This window comes from Aethalodelphis obliquidens, unplaced genomic scaffold (genome assembly GCF_003676395.1).
Source record: "Aethalodelphis obliquidens isolate GAN/ISIS:26980383/991018 unplaced genomic scaffold, ASM367639v1 scaffold2, whole genome shotgun sequence".
NCBI classification, from domain to species: domain Eukaryota; kingdom Metazoa; phylum Chordata; class Mammalia; order Artiodactyla; family Delphinidae; genus Aethalodelphis; species Aethalodelphis obliquidens.
The window spans coordinates 84,108,705-84,121,373 of NW_020837946.1; positions in this window are offsets into that span (position 1 = coordinate 84,108,705).

Genomic DNA, 12,669 nt, shown 5'->3' on the forward strand with positions numbered 1-12,669 from the left:
TTTCAGAATAACTTGTTTATGCAAGGAAAATTACTCATAACCCTTTAAAGAATTCAGATAGATTTTTATGTCCTGTGGTTACTGCTTTATTATTTTTACACAGTTTTATAATTTTCACTGAAATCTCTTAACTCCTCCATGCAAAGTCAAAGTCTTCCTAAATAGGACTTAATTCCTCTGGTACCAGTGGGGAAATAACTTATAAGCTTTGAAATCTCAAGAGTCAGATGTCAACACAGACATAATTGAATAGGTGAAGTCCTGGAGGCTTGGCGATACCCAAATAAACAACCCAACAATCTTTCCAACCATTAATTTCAACAGGAACAAAATAAAAAGAGTTAACCTGGTTATATGTTACTGTGTGGGCATATTCATACCACCTTCTGACTGAATAGTTTACTTTTTTTTTTTTTTTTTAATTGCATTATGCGGGCCTCTCACTGTCGTGGCCTCTCCCGTCGTGCAACACAGGCTCTGGACGCGCAGGCTCAGCGCTCCGCGGCATGTGGGATCTTCCCAGACCGGGGCACGAACCCGTGTCCCCTGCATCAGCAGGCGGACTCTCAACCACTGTGCCACCAGGGAAGCCCTGAATATTTTACTTTTGAAATAGTGGTGAGAGATTTGTTTTAGGCTCAGTATACCAAGGTACTAGAAAGCCTAACATTAAAGAAAGTGTTGATGGATTAATCAGCTCTAGGACATAATTCCTGGTCTGTCACAAAAATGACTACTTGAAGATAATATTACCTTAAAAATATTAATATTAGTTAACTATCATAGTTATTGTCTGTTTCTTGGATCTTCTTATCTTGTTTTAAGTTTCTCTTTATTCCTTATACTATTAAAAAATGGTGGAATCAATAATAAAACAGAGTATTACTTAAAAGCATAGAATTTAGAAACCAGAAGGTATATTGACAATTACCGATTTCATACTCATTTCTTTCAGATCTTTTGACTAATATCAATGTCAACATGTTATTGATGAAGTGTTTCAACAGACGGAAAGTCATACCTGATTTCTTATTGCTTTATCATATCACTAGCCGCATAATGGTTTTACCTGGATATATGGTAACAATTGTTTTCAGTCTCGATAATTTGTCATCAAAATTCAGAATTATGAGACTCCTAGTAGAGATATGAAGGATTAAGTTGAAGTTAAAAAATGCTTAGGGGAATAAATATTCTAATAATTCTTAAAATACACCTAAAATGTTCTCTTCCATATCTGCTACTTATATTAATTTGATCAAAATTTCTCTAGCACATATGAAGCTATCTTTAGTACTTCAGCAAAATGATGCTAATAAAAATCGAATTAGATACCATTTCACACCAGCTAGAATGACTAAAGCATAAAACACTGATAACACCAAAGGTTGGTAAGAATGTAGGACAAATAAAGCTTTCATATGTTATTGACAGGAGTGTGAAATGGTACAACCACTTAGGAAGCATATGTAGTTTCTCATACATGTATCTGCTCTATGAACCAGCAGTTCCATCTCTAGGTATTCACGAGGAGAAATGAAAGTAAAGTTCTCAAACAAATTTGTACAAGAGTGGTTTATAGCAGCTTTATTCATAATAGGTCCAAACTGGAACCAACAACAATTTCCATCAAGAGTGAAACAGATACACAAATTGGGGTGATTTCATGCAATTGAACACTACTTGGCAATAAAAGAAAAATGGATTCCTTATATGAACGATAACATGAATGTATTTCAAGGATGTTATATCAAGTGAAGAGAGCCAAAGACAATATTACATTCTATACGATTCCATTTATATGAAATTTAAGAACAAATACAGCTAATTTATGGTGCTAAAATCAGAATCATTGTCACTTAGCAGGCTGAGAGTTGACTGGAAGGGGCATAAGGAAATACCCTGAGGTGTTGGAAATGTTCTCTATTTTGACTGGAGTGGTGGCTATGTGGGTATACACATTTATCCACTAACCCACTGAACTGAATATACTTACGATCTGTAAAATTACTAGAATATGCATTCTACCTACATTTTTTAAATATTTAAAAAATAAAATTATTATATCAAATTTGACTTCTCATTTATTAGAAATAAAACAAAAACTCTCCACATTCACTCTGCTGAGATATGCTTTTTAAAAGCAATCTCAAATAGATACTCTTATTTTTTACTAATAAAATATGTATAAATAGGCAGTTTTAAAGGAGAAATATGTAAGAATTCTAAACATCAGTACATGGAAACTTTTTAAAAATGATGCTATAATGCAGAGTTAAATTTCGGTCTACATTTTACTACTCAGTTCCAAAACCAAACAAGACACAATATGTCATTTTAATATGGGTTTCAGCAATCATGCATCTTGTTATATAATTTAAAATTAATTTAACTGTGCGTGGCACAAATTAATTTGTGAAGTGATTTAAAATATCTTTACATATTATAATCATAATTGGTCTTTAAATTATTTTTAAAACACTTCTTAAAACAAACTGATGTAAAATAAAATTATAAATGAAAAATTCGTTACTATATCCTACCCCAAATTAAGCCCATGACTTAAAAAGTTTAATTGTTTGGATATATGTTCATATGAGACTAAACAATTTGGATAACTGTGGTTTAGTAGATACAATCAATTTCTTTTTTGATTTTGTTCATTTTCTCTGCTCAGTCCCCAAGACCTTGGATTTCCATCTCCTGAAAGGACCTTGGTGATTTAGTGAGCAATAATTCTGATAGTCTACAACTATGGTCAGAAAACTCAGCACTAGTTACCTAACTTTTCAGACTCCCAATTCCTCATTCAAAACATTGAAATTTGATTGTCCTGAACTCATGAATCTGAGGCAGAGCTTCCAACCATAGGAAGTTAACAGCAAAGAATGGCTTTGTGTGATACCCCTCCCAATATTATTTTCACCTTGACAAAGGCTATCATTGCCTTGGCCCAGGGCATGAAAATTTTTGAAAAGTTTTTGAAGGTGTTTTTCTTGGTAGAAATTTTCAAAACATGACATATATAGCAATCTTCTATCTATTTCACAATATAAGAAATACCACTTATTACTTTAAATAAACATCAGCCATCAGATTTTCCTGTGATTCTCCAATGTCCCTGGTAGTTGTCACCACCAAGATAATCTTTCTGAAGCCCAGCAATCACCCACTCATGTTCCTGCTTGCTTAGTTTATTGTTGCCAACTCAAGTGAGGGCTTCTCAGCTTCCCAATTGACTTAGATGCTTAATGTGTAAGTCTTGAAGCTTGAACTGAGTCTGCTCATGTGTGCATTTAGATATTCTCAGGCAAAACTATAAGAATATCAGAAACTGAAAAAAATAAAATATCCAAACAAATATAAAACATCCAAATAAAATATCAAAATGTGAAACCATCAATAATGTGCTTTTCTACAATGAACTCACATTAGTTAAAGGCAGTGCATTCATATTTAATTCATAGTCAGTTTTTGCTCAAAATTTGCTACCAAATAAATGACTTGGCTTTTTGTTTATCTGAATTAGAATGTAGTTATTATTGAGTTATTAGGTTTTACTGTTCAGTGCCTCTAGTCAGCTAGTGAGATGGCCAAAATAGCCAGGTCAACCATCATATGGCCCACTACGTTCAACACATAGCCATGGTCTGAAGGAAATGCCAAGCTTGTGTGTGTGCACATGTGTGCATCCTTGTCTTAGGTACAAACTGTTAAAAGTTTGGATGAGATTTCCACACTGACAGCTACCACTGTATGGAATGGGAGAGAAGGTGGGTAATAGCTTCCACTAACATGCCTGGTAGACAAAAAAGGGCCCGTTTTCCTTAATTCGCTCAAACTCTGAACAGCAACTTAATTTTCTTTCAGTTTTCAGTTTGAGATGCACGGCAGGGATCTCCTCCCCAAGCAAAAGGCAATCTGAGGTGAGAAGAAGAGCATGCTGCCAGCACAGGTATAGGCCTGCATAGCAGAGCCGTGGTACGCAGAAAGAGGCTTTTCATTTTAACAACTGTGAGAGCGAGGATGGAAGCATAATGAAGATGGCATAATTGAGGTGGGTGAGGGAAACATTAACCATGCATCCAAAGGAACACTGGGGGACTTATTTAATTTGGACTTCCTTGTTTGCTCAAGCATTAAAACTGGCTGAGAGAGTCAAGAAACTCCAAGAGGTTAGCACCTAAACCCTGACAAACCCCTAGATTCTGGAAAGTTGGTCTGCTGTTTTTGTTTTTTTAATTATATGAAGCCAAGTTATTCTGTACTTTTCTGTTTTCTCATTTTCATATGCATGTTAACTCTGGGATACAGACACCCCTGACAAGGATTTCAGTTATACATGGGTCTGATGATGCCCAAACATATCTGTTTTCTGATGCCTCTGTCTCTTTGCCACCAAAGAATTTCATGTCCCACACAGAAAAACACAGGCATGAAAACTTTGAAAATATAAAACACAAGGAAACTGAGGACATGAGAGAGGATGAAAGATAAAAGAAAATATAACAAGATCCAAAGAAAGCAAGACAAGCAGATGATAGGCACGTGGTTCCAAAGGAGATTAAATTCAAAGAGACTATAAAATATTACTAAGAGATTTACAAATGATACACGAAGTGAAAATCATAGAAAGTTATATTTAACTGCTGAGGCCAAATAATTTTTCATTCAGACAAAAGTCATGTGATCATGAATACTCCCATGACTGAAATTTTACTCATAAAACAAAATGAGATTTTAACAGTATTTGTTAAATTCTTAGTAAAAAGAAATGCACATTAAAATATCTTTTCTATCAGAGAATTATAGCTAATTATTTAGATTTTTAACGAATAGTTTTTATTAACCTGCCAAACCTCCAACAATTCATTAAAAAGAAAAAAATTCAAATGCACTGTGGACTTCATTTATGTTAGGGAACTCCTGAGGCATGAATAGGAATAAACAAAATAACTCTAAAGGAAAATCATATTTGTGTTCTCACCTACAGGAAGCTCAGGAAGAACTCACTGAGGTTAGGAAAGTCACTGTTTATTTTAGTTAGATTCCGACGTCTTTGACTCTACTGATCAATATTACCCCGAATAGATTACTGTGGGATTGAGGCTTTGCTTGATTCAGTAAACCCCAAGTTTCTTAACCCTTCCATTTTTAAAAAAAAAATGTGAGCAAAATGCTTTAGAAAGAAGGCTTTATTATTATTTTTTTACTGTTTTGAGAGATTCTTCAACCAACACTTTAAAGGTATGTGGACACTTTTGAAATGCATCTTATTCTGGTCTAGCCATAGGCCAGAAAGAATTTAAAATCATTTGTTTAGTCCTAAAAATCAATGTAGAAAAAAATATGGCACTCATGTAGGTAGTAATAAACAAACACTATTTTATGCTACAAATTAGAAATTAATATTTAGAAATTAATATTTTAAATAAAAAACAGTACATGCATAATAACTGAAATCCTACCCACCTAAAAATTTACTGATATTCCAATCTGCATGCATTCATTTATTTATTAATTCATTCAATCATCTTTTGAGCATGTATTATAGCAGCCCCTGCACTAAGCACCAGAAATATGTGTTTTTCATATTAGATCAAGTCCGAATATTCTTGGTATTTTATGATTCTCATAACTTTTATGATTAGCCTCATGAGCTTTAATACCTGAGGATTGAGGATGAGATGATTTTATTTAACACTTAAAGTAATGAACATGTAATTTTTATTTTAAATTACATAAATTAATCAAACTGTTAATTATAGTGTTAAGTATTTTTACTGTATTCTAGTCCTGGGAATTTGGTAACTCATATCAGTTACATAGAATAACAGGCATATTAAGTCAGAGTATTATCTTCTAAATTATTATGTATTAAAACTGAATAACATAGTTGCTACAATTTGTGGAGTACTTACTCTATGTGCCAAAAATGCAGTTTTTTATATATATGTATATTTTATATACATTTGTATAACATTTCACATGTGCATCTTTAGGCCAGTAGAGAAATCATGCTTAATATTCTGAGCATTCATAGTTGTTTTTGTTGTTATAGTGTGTTTATTTCATAGTCTGTAGATTGTATCATTCATTGACTCTAGAGAACACTTATCTGGAGAGTAAGGTGGCTCTCAATCATCAAAATTGATGGAAATGTCATTATATCACAGTTGGACATTTTACTTATATAAGCCTGAATTGAGTTTTTAATATTCAGAATTGGTTCATACATAAGGAAGCCCTGATCAGACGCCCCCTCTCCCACACACCAACCCATCAGTACAAATTGTCTCAATTGATATCCAATGGGTGGTACTTTCTGTTCAAACTCTCAATAATTTTTAAGTAATTGGGATGTCTCATGTATTTCTATTGCAAGCAATCACGCTCTGCCGTGTGTTGTATCTGATACCAAAGATTGGTATAATTAAGATGATTAGTTTTCTGAAAATAAATCACATGGTGAAAATGACACATCTTATACTCTTAAAGAGAAAAGTACGAAATTATCTTAAATACATAAATCACAAGTCATATTTCTGGACCCAGTATGAACCATTGCCGTGTTTCTGTCCCTAAGTCTCATAGTACTTTTCCAAGAGCTCTTCAGCTGTCTTCTCAAAGCATTTGTCACTTTTTGTGTTTGTTTTGTTTGTTTCATTACTGAGACCATAATCCCTCAAAGTCATCTTTGATTTTTTTGTCCTCCTTTTCTATCCTCTTGCCATGTTGCCAAATTTTTATTCTTGTTAGACATACTGCAGCCCTCATATTTCCTAATATCTCTTCCCCTATGTTCCATTCAGTGTACACACTGCTATTTGAACACGACCCCTGAAGCTGCATTTAACTTCCCTGCAAGTTTAAAAGCCTTAGATAGGCGGTGAAGACCCTCTATGCTTTATCCCTTTCTACTTTTCTAATCTAAAATTTTATACAAACTATTCATTTATTCATGTCTTCATCCAACAAATACTGAGCATGTCTTATGCCAGGAGCTGTTTAAGGCGTGGGTGACTGTAGCAAAATGCTCCGCCCTCATAGGCATCTCAGTCTGGTGGAGACAGTTGGCACTGCGGAGTTTTGCCAAGATGTCCTGCTAATATCAAACACACTCACCTCGGCCCCAGTCACTGAGACTCTTAGCTCACTGGCTTTTCCTACCTCTTCTCCAACTGGCAACTGTGTTCTACTGCAGGGAACTAACTTTCTTGGGCAAGGTCCTACCCCATTTTAGGAAGATGCTTACAGCCAGTAGCCATCGGATGAGAAATACAAAGGGCTGTCCCAGCCACAACTTGGGACAACCCTGAAGGACCTGCCAGGCACCGGAGTTCCCTCTCAGAAGGATTGGGGCTTTGTTGAAACCCTATTCAATGTGAGCATCTCACTCACCAGTCCTGCCATCCTCACTTCCATACAGGTCTATTTCCAAAGAGCATTTCCTTTTTGGACACACTCTCCATCTTAGGATATGTATCCAGGGAACCTTGTCTAAGATATGAAGTGAGACCGATGATAACCAAGCACATAACATACATAAGGTACATAATGTGGCGGATGATATTACTGGTTGCCGAATATTCCAGTGCCCTTCCCTGTGGTGTACAAGAATTATATTTCATTACCAGGTTGATATCATGTTCACCTGGATTTCTTGCTTTGAACCCTATGAAATGTATGTAGAAGGAAGAGAGATGTGTCACTTTGAGGGAAAAGCTTTAACAGTAAACTTGTGGTTTACCAATTTTTTCACTTCCCTCTGCCAAAACAACCAGCAGTGCTTCACATAGATGTTACTCATTACCCTGAGTCCCAGGGACAAGATTACATAGAGCTGTGCCACAGCTGATCCCTATGGACTTGTAAAAGACTGAGTGATGAGAGGCTCTAGTTGCCACAGCAGGGCTGGTCTCACCTTTTTGAAACAGCTGGTAATAGGTGTATCAAGTAGAGTAAAACAGGGAAGAGGAATAAGGGAGTAATGGAGTTTGTATGGCGGCCAGAGCCATTGATTTAAACAGGGTTGTCAGGGATGACCTAACTGACAAGGTCAAATTTGGGCAGAGTCCTAAACTAGGTAAGAGAGCAAGTCATGGAGAAGCCTGGATGAAGAATGTCCTGAACAGGGGGACTGCAATGTAAAGGTCCGGAGGCCACAGCCTGGTTGACGGGAAGGGGACTGTGTGGCTAGAATTCCAAGAGAAGTAGAGATTTGATAAAGATGAACTGGAGCAAGAACAGACTCCAGATCATGCAGAGCCTTACTGGTCATTAAAAAGTCTGTAGCTTTTTCTCTGAGTGAGAAGGGAAGACTTTGGGGTTGGAAGCCAGTAGAGAGACTGAGGAAAATTTGGATTCTGGGTATGTTTTGAAGTTAGAACGGACAGGTTGGATGTGGGTTATATGAGAAAGTCAAGTTGACTCCTTTTTTTTTTGACCTGAGCCACTGGAAGGAAAGACTGGCCATTTCCTGAGAGACCAACATTGCTGAAGAGAATTTTACAAACCCTGTGCTGAGGCATTATGCCAAGACCCAGATAGGCTGTGGTTCCAGCCTTTGCATGTGGGGTTGCTAGGGTGCCAGGGTAAAGTTGTTTCCCTATGCTTATTTACCATTCATGTTATCTTCTTTGATGAAGGGTCTGTTCAAATCTTTTGCCCACTTTTAAAATGGGGCTGTTTGACTTATTGATTTGTCAAAGTCCTTTATATAATCTATATATATAAATCTTCTGTTGATATTATGTTTTTCAAATAATTTTGAAAATTCTGAAAATTTCAAATTCACTCAGTGGCTTATCCTTACATTCCTAATGGTGTCTTGTGGAAAATTAAAGTTTAAAATTTTGATGAGGTCTAGTTTATCAAAATTTTCTTATTGTTAGTGTTCTTGGTGACAGCATATCTAAGAAATCTTTGCCTAGTAAAGGTCACAAAGATTTCCTCCTCTGTTTTCTTGTAGAATCTAGAAGTTTTATAGTTTTAGATCTTACATATAGGTTTATGATACATTTTGAATTAATTGTTGTGTGTAACATAAGAGTGAAGGTTTATTTTTTCCCACACAGATATCCATCCAGTTGTGTCAGCACTGTTACTGACCCTTTCGAGTTGGGCTCCAGCAAGGGTCCCTCTGCCTGGGGTTGTAAGGAGACCAAGTGCAGTTCAGAAGCAAAGGAAAGCTTAATTGTTTCATCAAAGAATGGAGAGGTGCAAGCTCGTCCCTTAGAGTCCATGCTTTTCCCGAAAGGCTATGGGTGGGGCTGCTTTATAGGGTTCTTGTCAGTGGGAGGGGGGCATAATTCTCCCGAGCCAGGCGGAGTTCTCGCAAGTTCAGGTCAGTCAAGCTGCACTGCTCACGCTCCAGATGGCAGTGCCCTGCACAGTGTTTCTGCACACGGCCTGCAGCCGCCATCTTGAATTGAGTGTAGTGCACAGATTATGCACACGGTCCCAAGCTGGGGTGCTGGCGCATTCGTTTTGTATCAGGAACTCTCTTCTGAGGTGTCGGGTGTGAGGCCTCTGCCCGTGGCCCCCTATGAGCAAGTGAAACTAGACTAAGGACAAAAGAAGAGGTGAGACCTTAGTAGATTCCATCATATTTTTCCCCCAGGACCCCAGTGGGCTTTGCCAATGACAGGGCCACTTGCTGAAACGATTCTCCTTTCCCGTTGAATTACCCTGGAAACTGCTGAAAACCAATTGGCCATATATATGTGGAACTAATTCTATACTCTCTTATATTCCATGGATCTGTATGCTTATCTTTATGCCAGTACCACACTGTCTGGATCACTGTAGCTTTATACTAAACCTTGAAATCAGGCAGGATAAGTTCTTCAATTTTAGTTTATTTATAAAACAATTTTGGTCATTCTAGATTCTCTGCCATTAGTGTTATGCTTCCTTCAGAAATTTTTCTTGATAGCTTTCCTTTTTTTTCCCCCTAAGTTCTGGAGATATTAATTTTCCCCTACAGTTTGTGTAGAATTACACAAATCATCTGGGCCTAGTGCATTTTTGGAGGGTAGTTGTTGCTCTTGGACAGTTTCCTGGAAACATATCTGTTTCAGCCACATTTTTACACTATCATTTGAATTTAGCTAGCCTGCTTTGTGAACATATATATAGAGAAGAGGGGAAAGGCAATGGAGAAATAATAATATGAATGAGAATAAAGAGCGGACAAGAGAAAGCATTTCAGAATTAACTGAAATAAGAGAGGACTAGGTAATTCACAACAAAGAACCCATTGGTAGTTCTAGGAGCCTGGCTTATAGTCTAAGTACAAAGACTTTATGCTTCATTTTAAAAGATATCTCTTTTTCCCCTATTTTCAAATTTTGCCTAATACAAACTTTCAAATTAATCAGCTTCAAGATACCCAGACATTCCATCAGTGTCAAAAAATTAATAACAAAAATCGACAAAAGGAAGTGATTTCTCACATAAAGAACACTTAGTTAAAATTATGTATTATGCCAATACATCAAGATCAGCAGTTAAAAGTCTAATTTTTAGCTTGTTTACATGCAATGAATAGGAAAAACACTTGTCCAGTACTCCAGAGCCTTTCCTCTCTCTGCTAGCACCCTGTGAATTTGGAGAAATTCCTTGGTCGAGACCTGAGTCTCAATGTCCCCGAATAAACAAGAGTTGCATTGAGTGATCTACTTCAGTTTCTTGATGGTCACTAAATCAGATTTCTTGATTTCAGTTCTGTAGAGTCTAGTGTGTTACATTTTATCATTACATGTGTAATGTTTATCAATGTGTTTATCACTGATATATTTTAATGAAACTTTTATGAAATTAATTGAGATTAGAAGAATGTGCCTCCTGCCAATTATAGATTTCTTGCTGAATCTGCCCATAACAGTTCTATCCCCATGTAAGGACAATACAGACATTACCAGCTGAGGCTTCCTTCCTCTGCAAATCATTTTCTGCTCTTGCACTTGAATCCCCTTATTCTAACTTGCCTGACTTAGGAACAAGCATGATTCTCATTTTTTGTTTTCAGTTATTTCTTTCCATTTGTACATCTTAGACTGAAAGATTTAGCATCCCTTTGTTTCCTCAGTCTGCTTTATATGTGTGCCATTTAAAATGAACTGACGTCACCTCTAGTGTGTGCTTTTACTTATGCCCCCTTGTTCCATATGGCACAGTTATTGCCACAGTCAGTCCATGTCCCTGTCTCCAAGTGCTATATTCAAAGAGAATTTGCCATCATCCAACTTATCTTATGCCAGATTGTTTATTAGAAAAAAAATAAAAATTTGTCCTGATAAAACTGCTTTGTATATTGCATACAGCATAAAATTTTATGCAATTTTTTTCTTCCATAAAAGAGAATACTTCATAAAGTTGTAAAACAAACTATGAGGTTATGGCTTAAGTTTTAAAGAGAAATAATTTCTTAAATCAAAGAAGCAAGAGTCTTACGATTGGTTAGAGCAGAAAAAAGTCAACAGATTTATTGAAAAATATCTCTAATCCTAGATTTCAAAATGTAGCCAGATGGGAATCTGAGCATCTTTGGAATCTGTGATGACTCATGTAGGGCACTTGTGCATGATTCAGTCTTGACATGGTGCCAAAACAACTGGTCACATCAATCAAAAAAAATTAGTTGAGAGGTTCTCTCATGCCATGTACGCAAAGGCCCAGTTGGTTGTATTTTTCATTGTTCTACTAAATACATTGGTAGCATGTTCACATGGTGGTAATTTGGCTGTGTTTCTGATGAATGTGTTGCTGTGTGTGTGATATCTATGACCTAAGGCTCAATTCTTTGATGAAGCCTTTCCACAGAAGCTCTGAGGACTCCTAGGTATTCATACTTTGTGCCCCTTGGAACTCTAAGATTGTTGTATATTCCTCTAGAAAGCTATGGTTCAACAAATCATGAGATCACATAGCACAAAGAGGCCCCTGAGAGAGACTTTGGTCCAGCAGTTGATTGTGTATATTTATTTCCCAGAGTCACTTCTGTTTATATCCATATATTTATATTTATGCTATTGTCCCATTATATCAGAAGGTTTTTAAGGACCTGTCCTCTTTCTTTCTTTCTTTCTTTCTTTCAACTCCCCACAGTCCAATAGAGTACTCTAAAATAGTGTTGGACCACTTTCTCAGAGCAGTCTGTGAAAAATTCCTATCATGCCAGATAACTAGGAAGAATTTACAAGGGTAGAAACAACCTGGTCCTCTCCTCTCCAATAAATATATATCCAAAGTACAGGTCACTTCACAAGCCATGAGACATGTTTTTAAATGTCTCAAGATGTTCTAATTTTGCTTTCAACACAGGTTTCACAATTAATACTGGCTAATTCAGCTAGTTACAAAAAATGTGCTTGTTCAAATAGTAATAGAGGCATGGTTGGGAGCTCATGGCTTGACTACTTTAGGACAACAATTAAAGCTAAATCTTAAGTGGCAGAAGGGCTGGCACCAGATATGTCTTGCTGAATACCATATCCCCAACACCTGACACATGGAAAGTATTCAGGTAATATTGATTAAATAATTATAAAAGTGAAAGAGAAAATGAAAATAAATTTACTATTATTTCTTCCGCTAGAGTTAATTACTCCATTTATTTAAAAAAATAGGAATATTGGCCTACTTTAAAAAATAGAAGCCATTGAT